Genomic DNA, 14,560 nt, shown 5'->3' on the forward strand with positions numbered 1-14,560 from the left:
CAAAAATGGCAAATTCTAATTTTGTACAAGTCACATTAAAATGCACAATGTTTCAACAATCGGAAGTAAGACAGCAGAAGGCACCACTGACTTTTCAGGCATGCTATTTTTAAACACGAATTCATTTTCATTTATGCAACCTCAACAGAGGAATATAGGACAAGGCAGAGAGATTCTTGCTGAAGTACATATTTCCGTTTGGGGCTGTGCAGTCTAATAGTGTAAGATGTCCCCGGTTTAATACATGCTGTAGTATCTTAATGTTTCCATTTCAGTCTTCTGAAAGCAACAACCCTGTTCGAAGTCTCCCTGTGCCTCAAGCAAGTGCCAAAATAGAGAAGGAGTCATCTGATAAAGATAAACCATGACACAAAAGTTTCCCAGATAATTGCCTTCACAGATCTGGTTGAGCTCTCATCTCTTCTAATTAGCCTCATTACCATACCTTAAGACAGAATGGCAGTCACTCAAGCCTCCTCTTTTGCCCTCTTAAACTATCCCTGACAAGCAAATGGGCAACACATGGGCCTAGTAAGCTAATTCCAGGCAATACTTCTACAAAGCTGCCCTTTAGCAGACAGCACAAATAACAAGCTTTTTCCAGTCGCTAACAAGGAATGCGTAGAACATAAGAGTGTGTGTGTTCTTCAAATCAGCGCTTCTAGACAACTCAAGGTAAATCCAAAAGGTAAACAATGTTATAAGTTCTTACCCTGTAGGTGTTTCAATAAAAGACTTTTGGAGAGTTTTGAACAGCAGTACCACTTACATACAACTCCACTGTGGCTGAAAAACCTGTATTTTGTTTCTATATTAGTATTATTATCTCTCTGTTCTCACTCACGGCAGTTTTTCTAGACAGACATGATGGGCTTTGTAAAATCATGCTTTTTACCGATTCTGGAATTTCCTGACTTTTGAGCACGTTTTAAGCATGACTGTTTTCTGGATGTTGGTGTGGATGTATTTTGGTAGGCCCAGTTTCTGAAGGTTTTCTGTATAGGTTTTTGATGTGATGCCAGTGGCTGATGTGACTAATGAAATAATTATGACTTGATGATGATGGAAGTATAGAAACAATAACAAATTATAATAATTGGTTACAAGTACAGAAGTGATCACCCACCTTCTGCCTATTCCTCTAAGTCAGTGGTTTTCAAACTTTTGACTTTGGGGGTGACCTTTTCCACCTTGAATTGTCTGCCGTGGAGACTGCCGTGCGACTCTTGAGCATTGAATGAGATAAAAGGGAATATCCTAGCATGTACAATCCATTCACATAGTGTAGCGGTTAGGTCGCTGGGATTCCCTAGCGCTTTGCATGAATGGAGAGAGAGACCAACATTTTCCTTCAGCTTCTCATTCAAGGGGAAGATTAGTAGCGGCCAAACAAACCGTCTTCCAGAAAGGCTTGTCTGTCATTTCTGAACTTCCTATTGATGAACTCATCATAAGTTCTTGAGGAACTGATAGGTTTTCCAAAGGTTCTCCATCACACAGTTTGATAAATGTTGCTCTAATGATATACACATACATATAGCGTGATCTGAATTTTAACATAGGAATCTGAAGAATTGCTTTCATTTCAACCCATGTCCAAATCTAGAAGATTGAGACTAATACTTGTTCCTCAGAAATTATTAAACAACAACAAACTCTCCATGAATTACAAAATCTCCACAGATTCATGCAATTGCACATTTTTAAGTATTCAGCTTGGTTAGATTATGTAGAATATGTAGCAGTATAGAAAACCATTAACATCCTGTTTCTTTGAATCTTCAATTCTGCACAGCAAGGAAAATTTAAGGGCAAAAACTTAGAATTTGGGCTGTAATTAATATTACGTTGTGACAAAAATTAGTAGTCAAATATTAGTCAATGAAATATTGTCACATGGTCATTTTTAATGTCACTCTAAAATAAAATAACAAAACGAAATCAATGGGGGGGGGAAGCATAAAGTTTCTGCCATTTAGGTGCCTCAGCATGATTTTTTTTGTACCTAATTTAGTGAGATATTTATTTATTTTGAAAGGAAGAGCACCGGTCCTCTTTCTTTTTCCAGTCTGCTGCTCTCCTGCTTTCTAAATAGGGCTGTCTCGCTTAAGATTTTTTTTATTATTTTGCTTCTGCATGGGGAAAAGCAAGTGATGCAATGGCAACAAAAATCGGGGAAATGGATTTTCTGCACTTTGCAGTTTGGGGAAATTAACAGTCCATTCAGTGTGACTGAAAAATACCCCGAAGGCCAATATTTACTAAGCATGGCATGCACACACAGGAGCCTTGTTGAAAATCCACAACAAATCTTTCATTGCAAACAAATCCAAAGCCTTCAGAGTGGATACAGCAATCTGAGTAATGTTGAGGCTGACAGTAAGAAAGCTGTTCTTTCCCCCCTCCTTTCTTCTTCTTCAAACACACACACACACACACACAGCCAACCTAACTGCAAAACTAAATGCCTGTTGGCCTGCAACCAAGGTTTTGTGATTTCAGTTTCTTATTAGTCCTTGCTTGCTGTATCTCTCTCCCTTAAAAGAGCATACTGAAAGAGTGAGCTGCAGGAAATAAACACAAGACTGATGCTTCAGTAATGTGCACCTAGTATCCAGAGTCCCAGTAAATAAAGATGAGCTATTTAAAAAGGACCAGCATGATAAAGACATACAAGATTAGAATCTGGATTATAGGCAGATAATCTGAGGGAGAAAGTGGGTGATTCCCACTCCCCACAGGAAATATAGATTCCCACTCCCCACAGGAAATATTTTCAGTCTCACATACACAACACTTCAAAGTATTTGTGTGTGTGTGTATGTGTATGTATATATATATGAGATTCCAGCACAACAAGTGATGAATAACATCCAGTGCTCAAAAACAAGAACAGAAGTATTCTAATGCAATGCAGGAACGTCAATGTGTAGAAAAAGAAAAGAGAAGAGAAGAAAAGAATGCCATGTAGGAATGCAGTGCAGCCAGGCTAAAACAGTACAGAATGCACACATACCACATACTTTCAGACGTGAGTGGGTAGGTTTCAGTAGGACATTCTTCAACAATAAAGATGCCAGCCGTGCAAATCATTTCTGAAATCCACTTCTTGCAGCCACCTTGGAGACCCACCTTCCCATCTGCTCTAATGACAACGTGGAGTCAGAAACAGAATTCCAAATGCAACCAATTGGAACAATTGGTGTTTATGAGTGTTGCGAATCGGGAGGTCTGTTCGCTGGCTCTTCGATCAACAGAAATGCTTTGTAGTTTTTCCATACTCCGAATGCTGCTGGTTCATTGTGTAATACACGTGTCTGTGTCACAGTGTGTGGGTGCATCTATTACGATCAGACAATGCAGATTACATGGGGGTTTACATAGGAAGTATAATTAACAGTGCTGGCTCCACTGGTTTTGAAGGACCCTTGGGCAAGACATTCCCAATGGTTCTCCTCTCTCTCTCTCTCTCTCTCACACACACACACACACACACTCTCTGAGTCTACTGACTCAATGCCACAGTCACCAGCTGTTCCTCCTCTTTCTCATCAGTTCCTATCACCTGCTTGCTCTACAGGCAGAGAGCTAGTAAGCAAGAAAGCAGTGGAATCTGCTGCTCCTCCATCTCATCACCACTGTTGTCTGGGTCACAGCAAGTAGCAGATGAACAAGCAGGTTGCAATGGCAAAGGGAAGGAGCAACACCAAGGACCCTTTTCAGTGGGCTTCTGCTGGGATATGATCCCTCGGCAGATGCCCAACCATGCCTTCCCTTGACACCTGCCCTGTATACTAAAACAAGATCTAATGGGGCTCCCAAAACTGTTTGCACATTGTTGTTCGCAATGCTATTCCCCCCATTTTTCACCTGTTTATCCCCCCTTAATCACTGACCTTAAGTTGCTTTACCATTTGAGTAGTCCCACAAAAAACAACGAGATGTTCCTACTACTTCAACTTCATCCTCAAGTTCCACCTCTCCCCAAATCTCTTAAGGATGCTTCCAGATGGATGGCTTCTAGCGCTACCAATCAGAAGATACTGCACAACTATTTGGACTTTCCTTAACAGAGACAAGGAGAAGAGGTGGGAAAACCAGAGGGCTATAAATAGAAGGTGTTGGTGTTTGTACACCACCCCATACAATTCTAGGAATAAGGCAGGGTGATTGCATCATAAAAGCCTTATCTGGAAGCACCATAACTCTCAAACCACAATGAAATCTAAGCAAGGGTAACTGAATTTCCTCACATGCATCCTTCGTTACGCTTGCCTGTCCAGACCCTTCTATTCCTCTGTTCTCTCCACAATGTCAATCTTTAGATTGTAAGCTCCATGGGGCAGGGACCTGCAAGTTTTGCTGATGGTGTAAAGTGCTATATTGACTTCTATAATTATAGAATTTTTTTTTGGAATAAGTTATTTGGAGATTAAAACCTATTTCTTTCTCTTTTCCTTCCAGTGATGAAGAACTAGCTCTGTGTCAGTCCTAACCTGACTCACTACTTATTCATTAAAAGAAGCACTGCAGAATACAAGTAATGAAAAACAGACTTGATTCCACCTGCCACACTCCATCCTACCTTTGTTCGAGAAATAAAGTTGTACATAAATGCATGTTTATGGATCGGGTTTGCTCCCTAGTAAATGAATTTAGGATTGCTAGTTTAGTGTTAAGTATTACTGTGCACAATGAAGGGACCTTTTGATTCTTTATGTCCCTGCTGTTGTGCCTCAGTTTGGGATAGAGCAGGAAGGAGGAACAGCTGAGCCTGGGACTGTTTGGGCAGTAGCCCTTCGCAGGAACAGGCAGAAGCTAGCTGCAGGCCGACGCAGCTGACTTCAATCCCTAATCACCACCATCCCAATATGGGCAAACCAGAGGCACGGAGTGGGTGCTGGAAGCAAGTGTTGTTTTTGATACTTCGTCCTCGTCGCTTATATACAGCCCCTTGACCTTGCCTGAACGCAACCCAACTCTGGAAAGGACCTTAATGACTCTTCTGCGCATTGCTGAACCCGGTCTTGTTTGACTCGGCTTCTGACAGATACTTTTAGTATACGACCACAGACTGTTCATTGATGTTTCTAGACTGCTTATCTCACAACGCTGGTGATTTACGACACCTGCCTGGCCACTGTGCTCATCTACGGAAACCCTCTCAGGTACTGCCACATGCACCTTGTGACTGTTGGGGCAGTATATCCTCTTCCTGTGGATATAAGGTTGCTCCCAGAAAAAATGGCAGTCACGAGGGCAGCAGTTACCAACCACTGTATTGCACTGAGTTTATAGTTCATTGTGTTTCAACCGATGTTCATTTTGCATACCACCTAGGAATTTTGGAATGGTTAAGTGGCTTATAAATGTTTAAAACAGATAAGGCTTGCTCCAAATAAGTGTGTTTAGACTTGCAGACTTAAACTATTTATTTGTTTATTATTAAGTGTTGTAAGTCACCTTGAAAATGTTTTAAATTTAAGAAAGCTTTTTTTTTTAAAGTACCATATTTCTTCGATTCTAAGACGCCATCGATTGTAAGACGCACACTAATTTCAGTACCACCAACAGAAAAAAAGCATTGATTCTAAGAAATAAGAAACGCACCTGCGATTCTAAGACGCACCCCGGTTTTAGAGATGTTTATATGGGGGGGGGGAAGTGCATCTTAGAATCGAAGAAATACGGTATATGTATATCAAGCGACTTGATGGCAATGAAACCACCCCCATATACAAAGCAACATCTTTCTGGGAAACTTGCAATCATGGTAGAGGAGGAAAGTGGGCTTCTAAAAGCTCTAGTCTGTCTTTAAGTTGGGCCACAGACTATTGGTAAACAACTGGTCTAGTTTTTTGTATGGGGAATGGAACTGATAAACACATACATGAATGCAACGGACTGCAATAAACAAAAAAAACCCCACTTTTTTTGTGCAGGCACACACGTATATGAAAGAGATTGTTTTAGGGAAGTCCCTGAAGACTTAGTGCTTCATGAACTGATGTAATCTTAACCACAGATTGTGGTCAAAAAAATTGCCAATCAATCACATCTACATAACAAGAAAAAGAAACTGTGTGTCTGTGTCTGTATGTGTGTGTGTTAACTTGCCTTTAAACTGGTTAATGTTTCTGTGCAACTCCTGGCACATAATAAGCTTTGAAGAAAAGAACCCTGTTGGTATCTCATTTGTTTGTTTTCACCTCCTTCTTTTTATTTTATTTTTTTATGATGTATAGGCAATGAGCCTCATGCGGCCTGCCTAATCTGAAAAGGAGCCAAGAGAAAGAACGTGCTCCGAAGTGTTGAAAGAAAAGGCCTATTCTCTGCCTAGGGAACTGCGTCTAATACAGGAAATGAACACAAGTTTTCTGTAAGCTGTCCAGCTTCTGAATCAGCTGTTCCTTGCTCCAAATCTCTTTCTTCTCTCTCCTCCTCTCTCCCCGGTTCTCTCCCGCCCTCCATATCTACGGGACCAAGTGCCAAATAGTAAAGTTATGAAAGGGGACGCAAGGGGGGAAAAAGTGAGCGTTTTCCTCATCTTTCCCGTGCTCCTTCAAAGCCTGTGTAAATCTAACTTGAATCGTAAGCGGCTTTATTTTAACAAGTGTGAGTTATCAGAGTTCACATATCAAATGAAACCCAATGAATTCTGGACTTGTTTTAAATTTCAAGCCAGAGGCCCTAAACTCCCTGCATTGCCCTTGGCAGGCGGCCAAACTTAGTAATAAAGTGTTAAGCAGAAGACAGGAAATACTAGAGAAGTCGAACAATGTTATGACAATGTTTATAACTTTTACAGTCAGGCCTGGCTGCACATCTGCACAACATCAGTCTCTGGTCAGGCCCACAGAGAGGAAACCATTCTTTAGCTGGCAGCGATTTGCTCCAGCCAGATGTTATCACTTTACCGGTATCTTTTCACCAAACTCTAGATGTATATATATTTTACATTTCTGAAAAGGAAATGGGGAGTCTCTTGTTTGGATGAAATAATACAATAAATTAATCCTGCCTTGTGATTTACTATGACAAGATCTAAGACAGTTGCTAGACAATGGCATGCTTCCCCTTTTGATGTGATAACGGTAAAAAGAAAGAAAGAAAGTTGGTTTTGTACAAGAAGGCATGGGTGTGTGGGGGAGGTGAAGAAGAGTAGCTTTTTTATGATGCCACAGAAGAAGATGTAATGGGTGTTCCAAGTACCCAGGGCTGCTTGGATAAGACTCAATTGCCTGTAAAATTAGGCAGTCACCTGACAAGTATTTATATAAATGAGACGGCATTTGTTGTGTTTTCTTGAGTGCAGATGTACAAGGAACATCCATCATCTCGGCTGAAGATAAGGTAGCTAGCATCTTTCCAACCTAAATCATTTCAACAGGCTGCCATATAAAATGTGCTATCATCAGTAACGCAGCTCTTGAGCAAACAGTTCCAATGGTTGCCTTTATCATTCACATGTGTCCGATTGGTGCAATCAATTAAAAAAACACAAAAAAACAGGAATATGTTTTTTTTTTTTTAAAAAAAAGTGTATGTTTGATTAACCCACAGTAGTGGGGGTGGTTAATAGAAGGAATGATAGATGGTAAATGGGAACATTTTTTTTTTCTAAAAATAAATACCAAATGCCCAGTATGTTAGGTTCCATAAACAAAGAAAAGAAACATAAAGATCTCCTAGCCTGTTTAGTATTAGGTAAAAAATAAATAAATGTCAGCACTTGTTGAAGTACAAAACGTACCTGTACATCGCTGCGAATGGAATGGCTGTCAAGACAATAAATCAGTTCTATTAATCTCACCAAGAAGGGCCCATTCTGACAGCTAAATTAGCATGTTTTATTGCCAGTTCTTGTTCAGGGGCATGGTGCATTGGCTGCTCAAGCCCTGGCTCCATGATGGGGATTCAGTGGTGACTTTGGACTCATTCGCACAACCAAACTAGATGGGTTTTGAACATGGGTAGGGCATCTACTGCACTGATTGTGCAAGTCAATCCACATTTCCAAGTAACTTCAGAGCAGCCCTTTGTGGCCTGAATAGTGGGGCAATCAAGATGAATTGAGAAGTGGTCATGATGAAGCATGTTGTGAGCTCAGCCTGTATCTACAACATAGCAATTTGACTATGTAAATCAGTTCTTCATCAACAACTACTTAATTTACCATCTTACACCATCTCTTTGTCCTCTCTTATCCATTCTTTTCTTTTTTGGTAGGGGAAGGGAGAATGGCATCCTCATCTTTGCTGATAATATACTATGAGCTTTCCCCCAAAGTATTGCATTAATTTCCTGTGTAGGAAATGTCGATGCTTCTTCATGATGGAAGGCCAAGCACAGAGTTTAGACCTATTGGATTCAATAGGAGTTTCAAAGCATATGCTTGATCTCAAAGGCATTTTTTAAAAAAACTTGCTTAACTTTAGCCGGATTGTGGCCAAAGCACTTGCAGGCAGGAGCTTGTCCGTTCCCACTGTTATCTTCTGACAGTGATGGCTGCATTTACCTTTATGTAGCTCTGCACATTAGCTTAGATGTAACTGGTGGTCCTGACCGCAGATGACCTCTAGTATAAGAAGGAAGCAGGCAGCTGCTCACCGGGGAGCAAAAAGCACAAAAATGAAACAGGTCCAAAAGCTCTAAATGAAGAAAATGCAATATGCTATTGTGCCTTACTTTATCTAGAGGTTAAATTGTGCAGATTTTTAACCACAGAGAGGACAAATTTCGCTTGGGTTAATATGGCAGAGGCTTGTGCTTTCATAAAGTGCTAAAGTGGCTTTTGTTTACACCATTGCATTTGTAATACTTCTTGTTTCTCTTGACATATATGGCATTTTCCAAACAGGGACATTCAACTAGGGCCAATGTAAGTGGCAGAGGCATAGAACAAACGCTACCGCCATCATCACTAGGCAGTTCCCAACCCCACCACTGGCACTCACCCCTCAATCCCAAACCACAATCGCCCCCTGCCATTCAGATTATACAGAATCATTAGCAAAACAAGCAGGTGAGCTTAAGCAGGTGAGCCAAGCCACCTGATCTTTAACTCTGGCTGCCCTGTACACTGGGAACTGCCTTCCAGAACACCTGCACGATGCCGCATCTCTTAATTTGTTCAGGTTTGGCCTCAAAACCCACCTTTTCTATGAAGCTTTTGGCAAAACCATCTAGCTCTTTGCATGCTCTGCTGCAGAGCTGCAGAACCACAGGCCTGGGTCCCAACCCAGCAGTCTGAGCCATGCCCCTTCCTGACCCCCCAATCATTGATGGTTTCTTGGCTTTTGTGCAGTTTCCCCCCAATCTAAAAGGTCAAATTCTTCTCCTAAGCCTTCGTTACTGATGGTAAGAGCTGTAAGCTACAACATAACTGGCCTACAACAGCTGGTATTCCCATGCAGTCTCCCATCCAAGTACTAACCAGGCCTTGACCCTGCTTAGCTTCCGTGATCAGATGAGATTGGACACATTCAGGGTATTATGACCGTAGACAAGCTCATATAAGTGTAGCTATCAGACACCCGAAATTTAGAGAGAGGAGGTGGATGTTATTACTTGCAATGCACTTCTGGAAGGAAGATACAATAGTACCCCATATTGTGAACGGTGTGGTGGTGTAGTGAAGACTGTTGGCCACGTACTGCTATACTGTTCCTTCTATCATGATTTTTGGCATACTTTTAGAACTCCTATTTTACAAGGAATACCGGGGAGATCTGAAGTGTTTTATATAGCTTATCTCTTGGCTGACCAGAATTCACAGGTAGCTGCCAAGATGGCTAGATTCTGTGCTGCTTCAATTGCTTGTCGGCGTGGGATGATGTTAAATGTCTGACAATGTTTTTACTTGTTAAATCTTGTATTTTTATGAGTGGGGCAGATGCAATTGTGTGCTGTTGTTTTTTAAATCTACTTATTCAATTTAATTTTTAAATTGTATTTTTAATTTACTCTTACTGCTTTTATGTCATTCTATTCACAGTACTATTTTAGTTTGCTTGTCTTGTGACCGTAATAAACTACTGCTGCTGCTGCTGCAAACTGGAATTGTTGGTATTTTTGCCCTCCTCTTTTGCCTTTGCCCACCACTGCAATGCAAGCCTGGAGACCTCCTCTGAGGAATTCATTTATTATTTATTTAAAACTTTTATATCCCACCCTATAGCATTAAGATCTCAGAGCGGCGTACAGATAAAGACATACAGTATAAAACAATAAATATACACAGTTAAAAAAAAATTAAACCATGATCCAAGTTAAAACAATATATAATTTAAAAGCAATAAAAGCAGTTAAAAGCAGAATTTGGCAAGAAGGGTTGACTGAAGCAATCAAACTGTAGGGTGACCATATGGAAAGGAGGACAGGGCTCTTGTATCTTTTACAGTTGCATAAAAAAGGGAATTACAGTACATGTCATTTGTATGCATGTAACTTCTGGTGAAATTCCCTCTTCATTACAACTGTTAAAGCTGAAGGAGCCCTGCCCTTTTTTGTATCTGGTCATAACTACAGCCCCCGTAGTCAGGCCCCAAGCAGAATCTATAGTCATGCCTCCAAAAATATATCTGGAGAGATACCTATCTAAATAGATAAACTGATTTTCTAGCATTTATATTCAAAACAGCTAGCTCTCTCTGATTAAAAGCTTCATCGTAAAAGAAAGACATCCAACAATCAACCATTAATAAAATCTCATAATTAAGTTTACAGGGCATGACTACAATTCTATGCATACTGACCTGAGATTGAGCTCCATTGAACTGAGTAGTGCTCTCTTCTGAGTGCACAGGTTTAACTTACGTAAACTGCCCAGAGAGCTTCTGCTATGGGCAGTATACAAATGCAATAAGTAATAACAACATCAATATCAACTTGCAAAACATGTTGAGCATGTTTCAGTTAACTGAAATGCAACCTTTAGTCTTTAATTAGTAATGCAAATAATCCTGCAAAGAAGTGCCAGCATTTCAACTGTTAACATGAAGTAGGAACATCATCAAATAAAAGGAAAGAAGCATCCAGACTCTGATTATTTTCCTAATTTCCTAACCTCCTCTATGCTAATCTGTCACAAACAAAGCAAAACTTGAAAGCCTTATCATCATCTCATCCCCTTGTCAGAACAAGGAGAGTCCATCAATTACCCTAGCACTCCAGCAGATGACTTCATCACACTCCTGCTCTGAAAAAAGTCCTGGACCGCTCCCTTATGTTCCCCTCTCCACTATACCACTGATCTCCAGTGAATCATCTAACATTGGCTTGAATATGCTGTCATCACTAATCTGTCTAACAGCTTTGACCCTTTGCAGCCAAAAATACAACCACTGCTGGCTGCAGATTTGCCAACATAGATAACTGTATGTAAGTCCTGTTACTTCCAATGGTATTTAAATCTAGGCAATGATACATGGGGTTGCAACCATTGGCTATAATAGTGTAGGAGATGGAACCTAGTAAACTCTGTGTTTGAAACTCATTATAGATAGAACTTGGGAGATTGCCTTGGTCGATCTTAGTTGTCACACACCATGAGTAGTAAAGACATACTACTACTACTTCTCCTTATTAATATTATGTTTATTTGTATCCCACCTTTTGCCCAATACTTATTAAATTGTGAAACCCAATGTACAAATTACTCAATCTGAGGTGGAAGACAGAGGCGGGAATATCTGGGCTTGTACATCTTTGAAATCTTGTCCACATTACCAAATAAATAAACAATAGCCTGCATAAAGTAAACTAACACAGGAAGAAGAAAGATTCAGGATAGACCTCTCTCTGCATTCTGTACAAAATGTAATCTTCCAATTGCATTCTGAAGTGGTGCAGTCCCGAATTTTATCACTTCAGCTCATCACCTCATTTTGTACAACAAGACTTCTACATGTAGATTAAAGAGATGATAAAATCCTGAACTGGCATGAATTGCAATGGTGCCTCTGCAATTAATTGCAATTAATTGCAAAATCCCTCTGCAATTAAAAAAAGAAAAGAAACCCATTGAAAATGGGTATACAAAGTAGAAGGTTCTAGACCTACTCCTGCAGAGCTAAATTTCTGCTTGCAGTGCATGCTTATATTATAATCTACCTAAAGTGGCACTACACTACCAGCTCAAGACAATACCACTACGTGCTATTACATATGCCTTATAGAGTGGCTGCAAGCCCAAACCAACTCATTTCACCTACTACAACTATGTGAGGACATTTTTAACCCCCCCTTTTTTAAAAAACAACAACCAAACAGTTCTATCCTATTATCTAGCTAACCTATGAAAAGTCAAATAATATCATGGTCAAACTTGTGAAAATTTCCCAGGAGGTTCTGTTTTTCCTTTTTTTAAAAAAAACTGCTTGCCTTTTGAAGGTTTCCCCCGCAATTTTATTGGCTTTTATGCAGAATTTGCTCCACTGCATATAAGTTGTTTTGACATATTTAATTCCACAAGGGAACACTAGCCACTCGGTCTTTCATCAGCCTTTACAGCTATAATATCTGTGCTTGATGACTTCATCTTTTTTAAATAAGACTCCTAACTACAAATGTGATTTTATTTAATGAACACATGATGATAAACTAATCACTGTTACTGTCACACTGATGTAAATAAACAACGGGAGTTTAAGTTCTAAATGTCTTTTAGTTCAGTTCTAGTCTCCTAATAAAAATTCTGTTGAAACAAAAATGGAAGGATTTTCCTGCACGGTCTGGAACTGTTTGCCCCTTCTACAATTTATAAATAATATTCTGCAGTAGAGTTTAAGGATTTAGAATGTCTTCTGAGAATGTTTAAGAAACTGCTTCAGTTCGTTCTCTGGAATAAATTGCTATATAATTTAAGAATATGGGGTGGAAGATAAATTAAAGAGCTTTGGTTAGTCTTCTGGAACACATAGGATAGGTGAAACTAATTAGGAAAGTAACAGCTATCCACCATAGGTGGATAGCTGTTACTGCAGGCCATGAGTTCTCAGGGTGGCTTATTTCAGGGAAATAATCCACTGTGTGTGCGGAGGAAACATCCCACAGACAACAAGCTAACCGAAAATAAACCATCATGGGTTAGCGTGTTATGTGAATTCAGCCATAGTGTGTATCAGATCACTCCCAAGACTGGTTACCATGCCAGTGGTTAATATGCCATTGTACCAGGGTGGTTTTATCATATCATTACCATGTCAAACCAATGATGTGAATTCATAGAATCATAGAATCATAGAATAGCAGAGTTGGAAGGGGCCTACAAGGCCATCAAGTCCAACCCCCTGCTCAATGCAGGAATCCACCCTAAAGCATCCCTGACAGATGCTTGTCCAGCTGCCTCTTGAAGGCCTCTAGTGTGGGAGAGGTTGTAAGTGCTCCATCTCTGGAGGTTATTAAGAAGAGGGTGGACAGCCACCTCTCATGGGTGGTTTAACTGGTTTTCCTGCACATTGCAGAAGGTTGGACTAGATGATCCTTCTGGTCCCATCTAACTCCACAATTCTATGATTCTATGATCTTATGAATGTTCTAACTCCATACGGGATGGGGTACCACCAGCTGGACAAACTCCTTTGACCAAGGAGAAGCATCGCTCCTGCCAAGGAACTGGACTGAAATTTTACAGCTCCAGCTAGATTTTTAAACATTTGTAACTGATTGAAAAATGTGAATAATGATAGAACATTAAAGTAGTACAAAGCAGTTGTAAAGAACAATTACAATGCAATGATAATTATACTGTGTAATAACATTTAAACGGGCAAGTATTTTAAAGGCTTTGCATACAAAGACCAGATTGCTTACATCCATCACAATTATAGCAGACAAGGATTCTTCTGTACAATTCTGATTGGGGAAAATAATAGGATCTTTTTCTTCTTTTCTTTTTTGCTAGAAAATTTGGAATACAAAAGAGATAACTACATACGATCATTTCAGGTGTTAGTGGCTTGGTTTTTCAGCCTTAAAACTTCCTCAACTTGAAATGAACACAATTAAACTCTTTGGTTGGGATTCTTGTTCTTTTGAAGAGTGACATTCTATAAGATCTTTGTATTTTACACGTGAGCAATTAAATCATTTTTTTTTTTGAGAGAGAGAGAGAGAGAGAGAGAGAGAGAGGCCCTAATTAGTTTCACTAAGACTAAAATAAGAAGTTGCATACACTTGTCAACTCTACTTTAACATTCTAAATATGCCCAGGGGTTCACCTACAGAAATCATAAGATGGGATGGGACGGAGAAGATGTAGACCCAGTGGGAGTACAAATCCTGTCAAGCTTTGGGGAGGAATCATAAGTCTTTGCTGGCATTGTACAGAAAACTCTGAGCATGTGCAAGATGTTGCACATCCAAGGCTGCCCATTTTTATTTCATTTCCATTTTTGCCTTAGAAGTGATAAAGAAATCTGAAAAGCCCACCTGAAGCCCCTTACTCCAATGTGAATAAAAGTACAAAAGCATGCACACTTCTGGCCTTGCCAGCCACCTTCGTGGCTCCTCATGGAAAATAATAAAGTTTCCAGTCTTCACTTGAGGCTCCAAGGTT

At 40.0% G+C, this 14,560-nt stretch overlaps 1 protein-coding gene and 1 pseudogene across 9 annotated transcripts in view; both read right to left on the reverse strand.

Annotated features, from left to right (window-relative positions):
• TRPS1 (transcriptional repressor GATA binding 1) overlaps window positions 1–14,560 on the reverse strand; it is a 286,919-nt gene that overhangs the window by 23,344 nt on the left and 249,015 nt on the right. The gene's annotated exons all lie outside the window — the stretch shown is intronic.
• LOC134402031 (5S ribosomal RNA) lies at window positions 9,388–9,507 on the reverse strand (annotated as a pseudogene).

Source organism: Elgaria multicarinata, chromosome 7 (genome assembly GCF_023053635.1).
Source record: "Elgaria multicarinata webbii isolate HBS135686 ecotype San Diego chromosome 7, rElgMul1.1.pri, whole genome shotgun sequence".
NCBI lineage: Eukaryota > Metazoa > Chordata > Lepidosauria > Squamata > Anguidae > Elgaria > Elgaria multicarinata.